General features: G+C 48.7%; 1 long non-coding RNA gene and 1 pseudogene across 1 annotated transcript; both read left to right on the top strand.

Annotated features, from left to right (window-relative positions):
- Positions 1-2,150: 2,150 nt before the first annotated feature.
- Positions 2,151-9,630, top strand: LOC138070569 (uncharacterized). The gene is made up of 4 exons (XR_011144151.1): positions 2,151-2,229; positions 6,746-6,825; positions 9,100-9,204; positions 9,312-9,630. It is a non-coding gene; the product is annotated as an uncharacterized lncRNA (long non-coding RNA).
- Positions 9,631-12,658: 3,028 nt separating this feature from the next.
- On the top strand, positions 12,659-13,663 carry LOC138070532 (ADP-ribose pyrophosphatase, mitochondrial pseudogene; annotated as a pseudogene).
- The last annotated feature ends 1,587 nt before the right edge of the window (positions 13,664-15,250 follow it).

The following is a 15,250-nucleotide window of genomic DNA, read 5'->3' as shown; positions in this document are numbered from 1 at the left end:
CGTAGGGCGTGGTAGGCATGAGTCAAGTTAGTCTTTAAGGGTGGTCACAGTGGTCAAAAGTTCTGAATTAATGGTAAACTAGGTTCCTTGTAGGATTTGGCTTAAAAAAAAAAAAAAGCCCTAAACCCAAGCCTTTAAGTAGAACCCCTCTATTTAGGAACTACTTATTTTTAAGATCCACTGACTTTCAAACTTTCTGCTAATCACCCTGGCGGTACTTAAGTAGAGGCAATTACTAGAAGGATGCCTTCTAGTGAGTCCAAAACCTCACTTGACAGCTTGCAGATTCTAATGAGAGGACTCACACCTGCAGCGAACCGACTCATCAACTCAGCCAGGTGGAATCTCGCAACTCTTCTAAGAAGGGGAATCAAGCCTCGGGAAATCTGGGGAAACTGACACCCCTCCCCGCTAAAGTTCCCCCAAACTGCGGGAGTTGGGGCGGGGGGAAATAAACCCCACCCTTTTGCACACTCTCCCCCGCTGGCCCTCCAGGCGTCACCGCCGCGGAAGGGCCGCGGTCCCTGGGGCAGAGGCACACGGCGAGTACGCGCGGGGTGTACCGCGCATGAATCATCGGCGCCCGGTCCGCGGGGCGATGATTCATTCACCGTCCCGGAGCCCACGGCCACACGTTTCGGGCGTACGGGTACGGCCGCACACGCAGCTTCCTTAATATTAAACAAATGTTTCAAAGGACAAACGCCCGGAGCCAGAAATGTGTCGACCCAGGCCAGGCGGCGAGGAGGAAACGGCACGTTTCGGCCGCTGCCCGAGTGTCCCCGGGGTCGGGAGGGGAGCGCCGAGCACGTCCGTCCCCCCGGCCGCCGACCCCCTTCCAGTCCCCGTTCGCCACCGGCGCGCGGGCAGCTCCCGCAGGGGGCGCGGCGGGCGCACAGGTGGGTCCCCGCCCGCCCGGCCTCCCGCCCCTCCCCGCCACTCGCGGAAGGCCGACGCGCCGCCCGCTCGCCCCTTTCCTCTCCGTGACATCTTATATAATAACCCGAGCTAATCAAAACGGAAGCGACGCGCGCTGCCGGGGCCCGGTTCCCGGCCGCCACTGGATGCTCGCGCCCCGAGCCCCCGGCCCCCGAACTAGGCGCCAGAGCGCGCGGCTCCGGGGGAAGGGCCAGAGCGCCGCCTCGGCTCGTCCCTCCTCGGAGAAGGCGCTGCCGCTGCCGGTCCCCGTCAGGAAGCCGCGAGCGTCACAAACTGCGTCAGCTCCTTCAAACACGTCTCACGGGCCCCCTCCAGCCGGGGAGCCGGCCGCTGGGGCAGCCGGGCCGCGGCCCGGGCTGGCTGGAGCCCCGCCGGGGAGGAGAAAGTTCCTCGGGGCCCTCCCCGCGCCCGCGCTGCGCCCGGCCCCGCCGCGCCTCCGGCCCCTTGCCGCGCGGCGCCCGCCCCGATGGCAGGTTGGGCAACTTGTGACCCCCGCGCGCCCGGCGGCCCCCGCCCGGCCGTCCCGGCCCCCCGCCGCTCGGGCGCCTCCCCCCCGCCCGGCGGAACACAGCGACGCCAGAAACTTCCCCGGGCCGCGCCGCGCGGGCTGGCCGCCCGGGTCCCGGCGCGTCGCCCTTACCTCGCTCTCGGGAGGCCACGAGCCGGGCGGGCCGCGCGGGGCGCGTGGTGCGCGAGCGCGCGCGCGTGGGGAGGCAGCGGAGGGCGCCCGCGCCGGCGGGGGCGGGGCGGGGCCGCAGGGTGCGGGCGGGGCGGCGGGCGGGCGGCCGGGCGGGCGGGCGCGAGGAGAGCCGAGCCGGCGGCGGCGGCGGCGGCGGCGGCGGGCGCGGGGCGAGCGCGCCGAGGGGGCGGAGGAGTTGCCGTGGGTTTGTTTACGCATTGCTGCCCGGCTCGGGGCACAGCCCGCACTCCCTGATTGGACACAAACTGGGGCACAGCCTCTCGCCGCCGCCCGCCAGGCCTCCTCGAGCAGCCGCCGCGCAGCTCCCGGAGCGCCCGGCCCGGCCCGGCCCGCGGCGGCGTCCGGGCCTGGAGGGGACGAGCCGCGGCCGCGGCCGGGCGTGGGGCCCACACGCGTGGGGCCGGGGCTCGCAGGCGCCCACCTGTAGGGGCCCGACCTTGGCAAGGAGAAATTCGAAACTTCTGAGGCTGGAGTCATCGTATCATCCAGCCATAGAAGCGTAGAAGGGGCACTCCCCACCGCCCTCGCCCTCATACGCAGATGGAAGACGGAGGACGCTTGCCCTTGATGGAGAGAAGAGCAGCTCAAAGGTTGATATGCCCCTTTGGCGATGGTCAAGCTGAGACTTCCTGTCTGAGCTGTCCCTGGGAGATCGCAGTTCCTTCGCCTGTCCTCAGCTTCTCTGTTGTAAATCTGTCCTCCAGGCAGCATTCAAGTAGCCATCCCAGAACTGACCTTGCCAAAAGACGCTCAAGATCCTCAGATGGCTCTTGGAGCCTCAAGTCCCATTTCCTTAGTTTCCGAAGCCTCTATAGCTGGGCCTCCACCTTTCAGCCTCTTTTCCAGTGCCCAACCCTCACCCCCCCAAACCCTTGTTACAAACCCTCAGATGCCCCTGTCCTTTCACAATTGATTTTGATCTACTCTATGTTCTGCTAGAAAATTCATGGCCCCCTCGACCTGTCCAGCTAGCATCCGCTCAGCTTGTCCACCGTCTATCCCTGTGCAGCCTCCTGACCTCTCTGCAGCCTCCTGACCCCTGTGCAGAATCCTCCTGTGTGGCTGCCATCAGCCTGACTTGAGGGTCAGTCATGTGCCCACTCTGTGCCCCCACTAGGCTGTGGATTCTGAAGAACAGGAACCTGGTTTTATTAATAGCAGAACTCTGGGGATGGGAGAGATGATGCCTGGAGAAAAAAATTAAGCATCTGCAACTCTGCGGGACAACAAAAACTCAGAAGAGTCTGTCAGGAGGGTCTCTTGATAGACCATCCACAAATCTTATCTTGCACAAAGCAGACACTTCCAAAAACCCAGAATGTGCTCCCAATTTGACTCTGTGTCTCCACCTCACCACACCTTGGCTAGGTGCCCTCTGTACTCATCAGGGCACATAATAACCCTTGGAGGAATAAACTGAGGTGTTCCTTAAGCTGAGGCTCAAGGTGATCAGAGCACAGTAAATCATGGGGGAATAGATGTGAATGGCCACAAACCCAGTCGTTTTACAGATGATTCCCTCAACTCTGAAAGCCGCTGTGGATTTGTCCTCCAGTCAAGCACTGGAGAAGTGGGCCCGGACTCTTCCCAGCTCTTGGGATGGCTGGATTTCTTTCTCTCACTAGATGTGCTCTTTTCCCCGAGAAAGCTGTCTTTGAGCTCCAAGGGTGAGTCCAAGTGAAAGTAAAGTCTTTGCCAGGTACTTTAGTCATGTTGGCCTCTTTTCGACGCTATGGGCTGTAGCCCACCAGGCTCCTCTGTCCACAGGATTTTCCAGGCAAGAATACCAAAGTGGGGTGTCATTTCTTCCTCCAGGGGAATGTTCCCGACCCAGGGATCAAACCCGGGTCTCTTACAGTCTCCTGCATTGGCAGGCAGGTTCTTTACCACTAACCCCACCTGGGAACCCCAGGTACTTCAATAGTGATCTTTTAAAGCAGTGCATTAGTTACAAAGGGGCTTCCCAGGTGGTGCTAGTGGTAAAGAACCCATCTGCCAGTGCAGGAGAAGTACAGGACATGGGTTTGATCCCTGGGTGGGGAAGATCCCCTGGAGGAGGGCATGGCGACCCACTCCAATATTCTTGCCTGGAGAATCCCATGGACAGAAGGGCCTGGTGAGGTATAGGCCCACAGGGTTGCAAAGAGCTGGACACGACTGAAGCGACTTTGCTAGCAAGCATGCGTGCACATTAGTTGCAAAGTTGTTGCAAGAACTAGAATTACAAGCAGGAGAAGGTGAGGCAACCCCGATATCAGCAATTGCTGAGTGCATCTCCTCCCCTGGGGCTGGAGAGACTAAGGGAGGAAGCTGCCAGGACCCTGAAAGGCTTGTCCAGTGGGAGCTGGAGCCATGAAGGAAGTGTAACTACTGCTGGAGATGATTCCCAAGCAGACAGAGGGGAAGAAATCCCCTGAAGGTGGGACAGGACAGGGTCAGAACCTCTCCAATAACAGATCATAACAGTGAAGAGAGAATGGCTCTGAGAGTGCTCCGGACTTGGGTGCCTCAGTTGGTTACCTCTAGCACTCTTCCTGTGGGCACTGGGTTCTGACCCAGGCAGCACAGGCTTGCTTTCCAAGCCCCAGAATTCTTTCTTTTTCTCTTTGCCCTTTGGCTTCCACGTCTCCTTCTGTCCTCTTCTCTACCGTGACTCCTGTATGCCTCCTTTATTTCACTTACTTCTCTATCTCTGGCTCATAATTTTCTCCTTGTGTCCCCATAAACCTCCTCCTGACCTCTCTATTTCCCACTGAGCCTCTTCCCACCTCTGCCTGCCCTACTCCTTCCTGGGCAGGAGGGTAGCCTTCTTCTGCTTGAAGGAGATGAGCAGGTTCCTCTGTAGATAATGCAATTGAAAATTATCATATTGTTGCCTCTCTAGACACTAGGCTGGATACTTCATCTATGTTATCTCATTTAATCCTTAACCTCACACCTACCTGCTTGGCACCACTTAATAGAACTTTGGTGGCTTCATAATTGCCCATCTGAGGAAAGGGTTTTGTGGTGCAAGTCACCAGTGAAACTGCTAACGGTCCTCTTAACCCTCCTCATCTTCAAGTGTCTCCCTCCACCCTTTTTTCTCCTTATCCTACATCTTTCCCTTTCAATAACACAGATATTTTTCCTAGATCTCAACCCTCAACAGTTTCATACATCTCCACTCTAAATCTTCAAAGATTGCAAATGGATATTTGAAGAAGATTGCATTTCAGTTGGCTTTTGAAAGCTGGACAGGATTTCAATAGATGAAGATTGAGGAAGGACATTCTTGGTGGAACAGTGAACGATATGGTCCAACTTGACTTAAACACAAGAGATGGCCATGAAATAAGGTCAGATTTCAGAAACTTGTCTTTAGAGCTCAGTACTCTAAGACCACTCAGATATATCATATAATTCATGTAAGTAGGATCATAACATTCTAAAGCCAGAAAGCAATCTAGACATTGTCTGACCCAACATGTCCATTTTTAAGTGAACTGAACCTTCAAAGACTTAGGTAACTGAAGTAGTTAAACATGGGCATTAGAGTCGACTACCTGTATTCAAATCCATGCTTTTGACAAATGTTAGGTAATATGATCTTGAACTTATCTGTGTTCCTCCTGTTATAAAATAGGAAACTTGACAGAACCTACCTCAGTGGGTTGTTGTAAGAATTAAATGTTTTTACAAGTAAGACACAAAGTACAGGATCTGTCATATAGTCTGTCTTAAGTAAATATAGGTGAGTATTATAATGTTTTCGTATAGGTATTCACTAGCAAATACCAGAGCCAGAACTGATCCGCCAAATCTTTTAAGCCGTGGTTGAGGATCCTCTCCGTTGCTAGATGGTACGTCTCAGGGTGCTTGCTGAATGCCATCTGTGGTGCTGTGGTGTTGCCCTAGTCTGCTGTCTGTAGAAGTTCTCAGTTATCTTTCTAGCTCACATCCCTCTACATTTCTACCCACTTCAGCAATCTCACTGTGCAGTCAGTCCTCTATATGTGAAGTTCCTGGAGAGGAGAGGGACATGAAAATTAGCAAGGGACATATATTTCATAGTCAACAATACAGTTGACAAGTCGATATCATCAGATTTTACTAATTTAAGCTTCAAAGGGCCAAAGAGTCATTGAATTAAAGGAGTTGGAGTGATCTGTCTCTCTTCAGCCTAGAGACTCTCAAATCTACCAGTTTAAATTTTGGTAGTTCCTTCGGAGAACCCACTGGGATCAAGGAAAAGCCTTCCTTGAATTTGAGTGTCCAATCCTTCAACAAAATTGTAGTAGTAGACAATCTCTTTTGTCCCTCCACCTTTGCTTTCTGAGCCCCTGGTCCCGCTTTTCAAAACTCCCCAGCTCTATGAACTGCATGCTGTCCACTCTCTGGACTGTAAGCATCCTGAAGTGATGAACCACAATTTACTCACCTTTTCATCTCCAGAATGTAGCTTGAGACAACAGGTGTCCATGCATTGTTGAACGGACTGATGTGAGCAATGCCACACACACCAAGAGGATCCCTTCTGCCGCCGCCTCCAAAAACTTTGTCTCCTCAGTTGGTTTGCCTTAGCTGGTTGTCAGCCTGCTACGCTAATTCACCAGAGAAAGCATGACAGCAGCTAAATGTGGAATAAATGTTCATTTTATGATACAAACTGCATCCAAAGGGTTTTAATAGTAGAAACCCAGGTAGTATTTATGAGAGTCAGAACGATACCTGGGGGGCAGCTGGACTTCCCTAACACCTTCATATCACACCATAGAAACCAAAGCTTATCTCTCCTATCAATAAAGGCTACTTGACCTTGATTGTTACACATTTTAGTTTAGATTTATTAGGTTAATTTGGAGATAGCCTCCATTCTACATATTAATTATCCCACCTAAATCATTTCTTAAAAGGCGCAGCTTTCTTTAATCTTAAAAATGTCAATCATTGTCTCATTTTCCTCTTTTATATCAAAGCCAGGCTGATGACCCAATACCTTGAGCACTCACTGACTCTTTAAGCCCTCATATCTTTCTCCACTTCCTATACTTCATTTACATGCTTCCTCTGGGAAGCTGGAAAGAATCCAAAGGGTTAACTCTAGATCAACTCCTCGTTTTGTAGGAGAGGAACCTGCGGCACGGAGATGTCAGTGACAGAAGCTTGAATTCCCAGTCATCGTTCCACGCTCTGTCCGTCTAAAGGTAAACCACGCATTGCCAGCTGCCTTCCTGACTTCCACCTGTCACCACCATCCTTTGAGCCCCTTAGGATTAAAATGGGTGTGTTTTGACTCTTCTTTTTCTTCAGGCCTCCCCTTCCACATCAGGGTATCTCTGACTTGTCTTTCTCGTCTGAGCTGTCCCATGACTCAGGGCTATTACTACAATAGGTTGTTAAATGGTTTCATTGTCTCTCTCCAATCTCCTTCTCTTTTACAGAGTCAACCTAGCAGAACCATCTTAATATAACTCAAGGTTTTTTTTAAAATTAATTTAATTTGAGGATAATTGCTTTACAGTATGGGGCTTCCCAGGTGGCGCTGGTGGTAGAGAACCCACATGCCAGTGCGGGAGGTGTAAGAGAGGCAGATTCGATCCCTGGGTTGGGAAGATCCCCTGGAGAAGGGCACAGCAACTCACTCCAGTATTCTTGTCAGGAGAATCACGTGGAGAGAGGAGCCTGGTGGGCTATCATCCGTGGGGTCACACAGAGTCAGACACGACTGAAGTGATTTAGCATGCATTCACTTCACTGTATTGTGATGGTTTTGGCCATACATCATCATGAATCAGCCACAGGTATACATATGTCCCCTGCATCCTGAAACTTCCTCCCACTTCCCTCCCCAGCCTATCCTTCTGGGTTGTCCCAGGGAACCAACTTTGGGTGCCCTGCTTCATGCATCGAGCTTGCACTGGTCATCTATTTTACATGTGGTAATGTACACATTTCAATGCTGTTCTCTCAAATCATCCCACCCTCGCCTTCTCCCACTGAATCCAAAAGTCTCCTCTTTACATCTGTGTCTTCTTTGCTGCCTGCACATATGATCATCAGTCCTGTCTTTCTAAATTCCATATATATGCGTTTTTTAATAGTTATAATAAAATGGTGACTTTTGCCATGTAAAGTCAAATTCAACACGCATTTAGACTATCCATGAAATACAAGTTTATTATTGTCAAGACTTTCCAGTTCTGAAACCTATACTAGCAACTAGCTGAGCAGCCTTAGGTAACTTCTATGAACTCTCATGTCCTCAGTGTGTTAAGTGGTGATATTATCAACACATGTGCCTAACGCACAGGTTTGCTTGAGAATTAGGTGAAATAATAAATGCAGAATGATTAGTAACAATAGTTGTCATAGGTAATATTTGCTGAGTTCATAATGCCTATGGACCAGGCATTATCCTAAGCTCTTTAAATGAATTGTATCATATTGACCCTTTAACATAGATCCATTATTATTTCTAGATGAGAAAACTAAGGTCCAACAGATTTCAGAAACTTTCCAAAGATTAAGAAGCCGACAAGTGACTGAACCAAGATTCAGAACTGGGCAGTCAAACCTGGACAAACCTGTATACCACAGACTGGTACACAGAAAGCACTTAGTAAATGGTAGTTATTTTACTGTGTTTTTGTTATGAGTATTATCACATTAAAGACAGGAGAAATCCTTTTTTCTGCCTTCCTTCCCAGTTTCTTTCAGAAGTTGAGCCTTAGCATCACAGCGGGAATCCAGTTTGCTGGGTACCACGTATTTCTGCTTCCCAAAGAGAGGATGGAAGGATGATCAGGGATTCTTGCACTGCTGGGGCCCTGTAATCACCGTGGCCCTCCCCGTCCCTGTAGTATTCTTGATAAAATGGGACTCACGCAGGCAATCTCTAGTCCAGGAAGAGTTCACAGAGACAGGTCAAAGATTTGTTCTCTGATGGTGCTAGAGTTCCTTTAGGGCTTTCTCATGGGTTGGGACCAGAACATTCTCTCTGTCTAGCGCTGCTTGTTTTTCCACCTCAGAAGATAATTTAGGGAAGAGAATCTCCCCAGTGGCTTCCCAGCAAATAATTTCTTTGGTCTATATTGTAGTATTTCATTTCCTTCCCTTAGGGTACCGTTTGCATCAAATGGTCCGATTTAAGTCTTCTTCCCTTTGATGATTCTAAAAACAAAACAAGCCCCTCATTACTGGTTTGGATGTTCCTTCCCAGGTGCTCCTTGCAGTCTTCTTTGGCCTGCTCAGTTTCTGCTTTGGGTTGACACACCAGGCCTTCCCTGCTCCCTCGCTTTCCTCAAGTGCCACTGCCCCCTGAGCATCTGGCTGTTTATATTTGAACATCTGGTCTTTCTGATTCATAGCATTTGACCTTGGCCTTCCAATAATGGGATTTTCATAGATCCTGGAATCATACAATGTCAAAGCCAGAAGGACTTTTGTAGATAACAGAGGCCATGTGATTCCTTTTACAGTGAAGAATCAAGACTCAGGGAAGCCAAGTGTCGGATGTACAACTACACAGCCTATGATGGGGGAAGCTAGAACCAGACCCAAGACTTGCACTTCGTTTATTTTTTGTGAGTTAGATTATGATGCCTGGAAATAATAATATAAGGAATTTACAAGTGTCTTCTCCCAAAATGTTTAGTTTTTCATATCAGTGGTTTTCCTAATACATTTCCAGGAGCCTCAAAGACTAGGAATTACACGACTGAAAAAAAATGCAGCCATAAGAAGACATGAAGGACTTCCCTAGCGGTACAGTGGATACGAATCCACCTGCCAACGCAGAGGACACGGGTTCCATCCCTTGTCTGGGAAGATTCCACGTGCCGCAGAGCAACGAAGGCCCATGCACTGCAACGATTGGATCCTGCACACTCTTTTAAGGGCCCACAAGCCGTAAGTACTGAGACCACATACCACAACTACCGAGTCCACGTGCTCCAGCTACCGGAGCCTGTGTGCCTAGAGCCTGTGCCCCCCAGCAAGAGAAGCCACTGCAGTGAGAAGCCTGGGCATCGTAGCAAAGAGCAGCCCCCGTTCACTACAACTGGAGAGAGCCCTCATCCAGCAACAAAGACCCAGCCTAGCCCAAAATAAATAAATATATAATTTTTAAGAATAACGAAGACATGAGTTACACAGCTGGGAACCTGTCCCAAAATGATCGTCTTTCTTTTCTAGTGTACTTTGTACAGTGTACACAGCAAATCCTCAACAATGATGATGATGAATGAGGACCAGGTCTCATATTTCTCTGCTTTCAATTCTTTTTTTTTTTTTTTTTTTTTTTTTACCATTTTGATCTCTATGTGTGTGTATGTGCTCAATTGCTCAGTTGTGTCTGACCCTTTGCGACCCCCTGGTCTGTAGCCCACAAGGCTCCTCTGTCCAAGGAATTGTCCAGGCAAGAATATTGGAGTGGGTTGCCATTTTCTACTTCAGGGGATCTTCCAGACCCAGGAATTGAACCTGGGTCTCCTGCATTGCAGGCAGATTCTTTACCATCTAGGGAGTATAGCCCAGCTATTTCTGGGTTTCCAGACTTTTGGAAACCTGACTCATTCAGTTTAGAGTTCTTATGATGAGTGGGTGCTCAGTAGCTGCCTTTCAATAGTGATGGTGATAACTTCAAAGGGTTAGAGATCTACCCCCAAGCACACATAGGTATTTTGAAACTTTTCTAAATTTGAGGAAGTGTGTTCTCAAAATAATACCAACTATTGCATAAAAGAAGCATTCTCCGGTCAGGTAGTTTGGAAAATACCGGATGAAACAGAATTAAACTGTTGGATTGACTTGTTTTGTTTTTACTGGATCTTTAAAGCACGCTGTGAATCCTAAATTCCTAAAGGAGGACGGTAAAATATGTAGAATTTCCCAGACATATTTGACTGTCAAATCATTTATTCCTTGAACATCTTTTTCATGGGGGGTGATGTAACATGGAACAAACTTTGGGAAATGTTAAATATCCTTTGGGTTTCAGTTAGAGTATACAGTGTTCCATTTGTTCTAAAACTGTTTCAGACCTTCGGATACCTTTCCTGCGGGTTTGTTATCTTAGATACAATGACTTAGCCTGTGCTGCCGCTTCTCATATAATTTCAGGACCTGCTGCTGCTAAGTCGCTTCAGTCGTGTCCAACTCTGTGCGACCCCAGAGACGGCAGCCCATCAGGCTCCCCCGTCCGTGAGATTCTCCAGGCAAGAACACTGGAGTGGGCTGCCATTTCCTTCTCCAGTACATGAAAGTGAAAAGTGAAAGTGAAGTCGCTCAGTCGTGTCCAACTCTTAGCGAACCCATGGACTGCAGCCTACCAGGCTCCTCCATCCATGGGATTTTCCAGGCAGGAGTACTGGAGTGGGGTGCCATTGCCTTCTCCGTTTCAGGACCTAGACACTGTTATTTTTCAGCCTGAATTTCTCCAGACAGAGAATCGTAGCTTATTTAACTCTAAATTCATATGTGAGCCTCTCAATTTTCAAGGTCGTTTCAACTGTCCTGTTGTAATCTACAGTTTTCAAGGTGCAGGGTCGAAAAGTCAATGATACGTAGAGTAATGACAGCCAGCATTTCTGAGTATGCATGATGGGCCACTTACTGTGCTAACAGCTTTACATGTAACAGCCTACCTACCTGTCACCAAAATGCTATGAGGCAGATTCTTTTTCCATCTTACACTTGAGGAAACTGAAGTCAGCTTATGTAACTTAAGTTACTTTTCCCAAGAAGATCCACGTAAGGAGGGAACGCTGAGATTTGAACCTGATTGTGTTCAACTCTTAAGGATTACTGTGCACTGCCTTCCCATGTTACTTTCTTTTTTTATTGAAGGATAAATGCTTTACAGAATTTTGTTGTTTTCTGTCAAACCTCAACACGAATCAGCCGTAGGTATACATATATCCCCTCCCTTTTGAACTTCCCTCCCATCTCCGTCCCCATTCCACCCCTCTGTGTTGAGACAGAACCCCTGTTTGAGTTTCCTGTGTTACTTCTATTTTTAAATATATATGCTGCCTTTTCAACCAGAATCCTTTAAGAGCAGATACCACATGGTCCAGACCTCAGTACAGCCTTCTGTCTGACAGCTCCTGGCATGCTAGAGCCATTCCTCCTTTGGACATAAAGCTTATGCAACTGGCCTAAGCCATGCAACTAGTGAGGTGGGCCTGAGATTTGGAACCTTCCTCCCCCACCCCCAACCCCCTCCCCCACTGCCCCCACACTGCAGGCATTGCATCTCAAGAATTTCTCACCAGACCACGCAGGGTGCATCAAGACAGATTTCTCCTTCCAGGGCACCCTTGCCCGGCTTTCCAGCATCCCATACAAGTTTGTGCCCCACAGCCTCCAATGCATTTTTCCCAAATAGACTCTGGTCCTACACTTGGTGAACTTTTTAATAAATGTACCCTTAAGCCAATTTACCAAGCGAAGCCAGTTATTCTGTGCTGATTTTGTTGGTGGTGTTTGACCCCGGTTGAATTCCTTGGTTGGGAAGATGCCCTGGAGAAGGGATAGGCTACCCACTCCAGTATTGGTGGACTTCCCCTGTGGTTCAGCCGGTAAAGGATCCGCCTGCAATGAGGAAGACCTGGGTTGATCCCTGGGTTGGGAAGCTCCCCTGGAGAAGGGAAAGGCTACCCACTCTAGTATTCTGGCCTGGAGAATTCCATGGACTACACGTGTAGTCCATGGTGGTAGTCCATGGTGTCGCAAAGACTCGGACTCCACTGAGCAACTTTCACTTTCTTTCTCAACCGTTTGGAATCCTTTCCAGACACTGAAATCTTTCAATGTAAAATGCAAGCACCGTGCTCCCCAGGGAGCGCGGGGCGTGGTTTGTGGTGAGCCTCCTTCAGGGCTCCCATCCCCCAGGACCCCCATCCCCCATCCCCACGGCTCCCGTCCCCAGTGGCTCTGTTCCACGGGAGAGCCGCCCCCCTCTCCTACCCCCGCCATCGAGGATTCTGACGCCCCACCTGAGAGCAACCGAAATCCCCGCAGCCTGCCGGGCGGTGGATGGCTGGACACTGCCAGGCAAAGGCTTTGGCCCCAGCGCTTCTCTCTGTGGCCTTGGCCTCTGCGGCAGTCAGACCCAGCAGCTGCCCCATCTCAGCCGGCTGGAGCCCATTTTCCTCACACGGGTTTCCTCCGAATTTCATCATGTCAGTTTCAAACAGCGCTGCTGAGAAGCCCGGACGTCACCATACCCAGGCTCTCGAGTGGAGCGAAACCAGGTTTCCAATGAGAAGGTGAGCTGGCTGGTTGAGCGGCCAGAGTGCAAGCCTGTCGAGTCCACTTCTGGATCAGTCTTGGCGGGACCAAGGTGGGCAGACCCTCTTTTGGGTGAAACTTCTCTCCCAAATTTAATGGAAAGGATGGGCCTGTTGAGAGAAGGAGCCAGAACAGTTGGTACGAGGTTGACCATGGTAGCCCTAGAAACCCTGCAGGTGGGACAGGCCTGGTTGGTAGAGGGCTTTGGGGGCGCTGGGGCCCCAATCATGTTGCAGATCCCATCTTAGCCAGGTGGAAAAAGGGCAGCAAGGGAAATAAAGTAGCCCATCCTGTCTCTGGGATAAACGTCCTGCAGTTTGTAGCTATCGAAAGGAAGGACGGTGGGGAACGGGCCATCCCGGGGGAGTGGTGGGTCCAGGAGAGATTAGTGCTGCACTGATGAGAGAGTTTGCTGAGGAAGCCGTGAACTCCTCGCAGAAGCCCAGAGCAGACACACAGGAGCTGGAGAAACAGTTGCACAAACTATGCAGCCAGGAACACTTTGTGGTCTACAAAGTGGGTGATCCCCGGAACACAGGTAATGTATGGATGGATACAGAGGCTGTGAACTATCACGATGAAACAGGGGAGGTCATGGATCTTCTGTCCCTGGAAGCTGGTGATGATGCTGAGAAAGTGAGATGGGTGGATATCAATGATAAACTCAAGCTTTATGCCAGCCACTCCCAATTTCTTCAACTTGTGGCTGAGAAACGAGGTGCCCACTGGAGTGAACACTACCCTGAGTAGTGGCATGGAGTCTCCTGTAAGCTAGAAGCCTTCAGATGAATACAGGTAGATAAGACGGAAACAGCCCAGAACTCACATTGAACAGGACAGGGAAGATCATTGATTTTGGTGATGATTTCCCAAACTGTTCACAGGCTGGAGGCTCTGTATCAGGTAATAATACTAGACTCATATGGAGAAGTGGAATCACAAGTGTAGGCTTTCCAATGGGAAGAAGAAGAACGTAGTCACTTATTGTGTATGTTACATACACGGCTTTAACCAAGTTATACAGCTAATGCTCTTTGAAGAATTACAGGTAAAAGAAAGATAAATTTTTATCCACCATATCCTCTACTTTTCATCCTGCTTGCATTTGCCAATTCTTTCTCTTGCTGTGTTAGACTGTGGTTTAAGTTTAATGTATAATCTGAGTTTTAGAATAACATTTATTTTTCAAATTTAGCTTTATGTGATCTTATATTGACTGCTTTCAAGTACAGAAGTGCTCTGGTTATTCTTGTTTTTAGAACCTTCAGTTTTATGAGAAAATTCCATCCCTATTTTAGTCCACAAGGATCAAGTACTTATGAACCAGAAAAAAAAAAATGCAGTGACAAAATGAGTTTAATATCCAGCCTTCTCTCTGGTTATCACAGCTGTTTGTTCTGAGCAGAGTGGACTAAGCTAAAGACATTTGTTTCATCTCAGAAGACCCTACAAATGCCAATTCCTGTCAGGAAGGAGTCTATCAGGAGATGTATATAATCACAGCCTAATAAAAAATACAATTCACGTCTACCTTTCTCCATTAAAAAAAAACAAAACACCCAATATATAAACAGAGAAAGTGTCTATAGTTAGTTTGCAAACAGAGATACCCCCTGATAATCACCAGTGAAGGGATCCCAGCAGCAGCAAATAGGACAGAAATACATTTCTTCCCTCTCTTATCACCTAAAAAAAGCCAGTTTTAACTTTATTTGTATGTAATACAATATATGGAAAATTAACTCAAACTACTGTGGTGAGACTTTTATAGCTAAAGGAGAAAACTATTTGTAGTTTTATAGGTATTGATAATCTCATAAGAAAATATTTCCATAATCATAGCTAACACTTATATTCCACTTACCGTGTGCACACACTCTTGTAAGTGCCTTATTATAGTTATTTATTTATTCCTAAGGATTCCCCTAAGAGGAGGAAGGTACTCTTTTTTTTTTTTCTATAATATCTTTTATTATTTTTTAAATGAATTTATTTTAATTGGAGGCTAATTATTTCACAATATTGTATTGGTTTTGCCATACACTGACTTGAATCCACCATGGGTGTACACGTGTTCCCCATCCTGAACCCCCCTCCCACCTCCCTCCCCATCCCACCCCTCTGGGTCATCCCAGTGCACCAGCCCTGAGCACCCTGTCTCATGCATCGAACCTGGACTGGTGATCTGTTTCACATATGATAATATACATGTTTCAATGCTGTTCTCTCAAATCATCTCCCCCTCACCTTCTCCCACAGAGTCCAGAAGACTGTTTACATCTGTGTCTCTTTTGCTGTCTGGCATATTGGGTCATCATTACCATCTTTCTAAATTCC

This window comes from Capricornis sumatraensis, chromosome 23 (assembly GCF_032405125.1).
Source record: "Capricornis sumatraensis isolate serow.1 chromosome 23, serow.2, whole genome shotgun sequence".
In the NCBI taxonomy this organism is placed as follows: Eukaryota; Metazoa; Chordata; class Mammalia; order Artiodactyla; family Bovidae; genus Capricornis; species Capricornis sumatraensis.
Note: the sequence above shows the minus strand (reverse complement) of the source record. Positions and strands in the feature narration are given on the sequence as shown.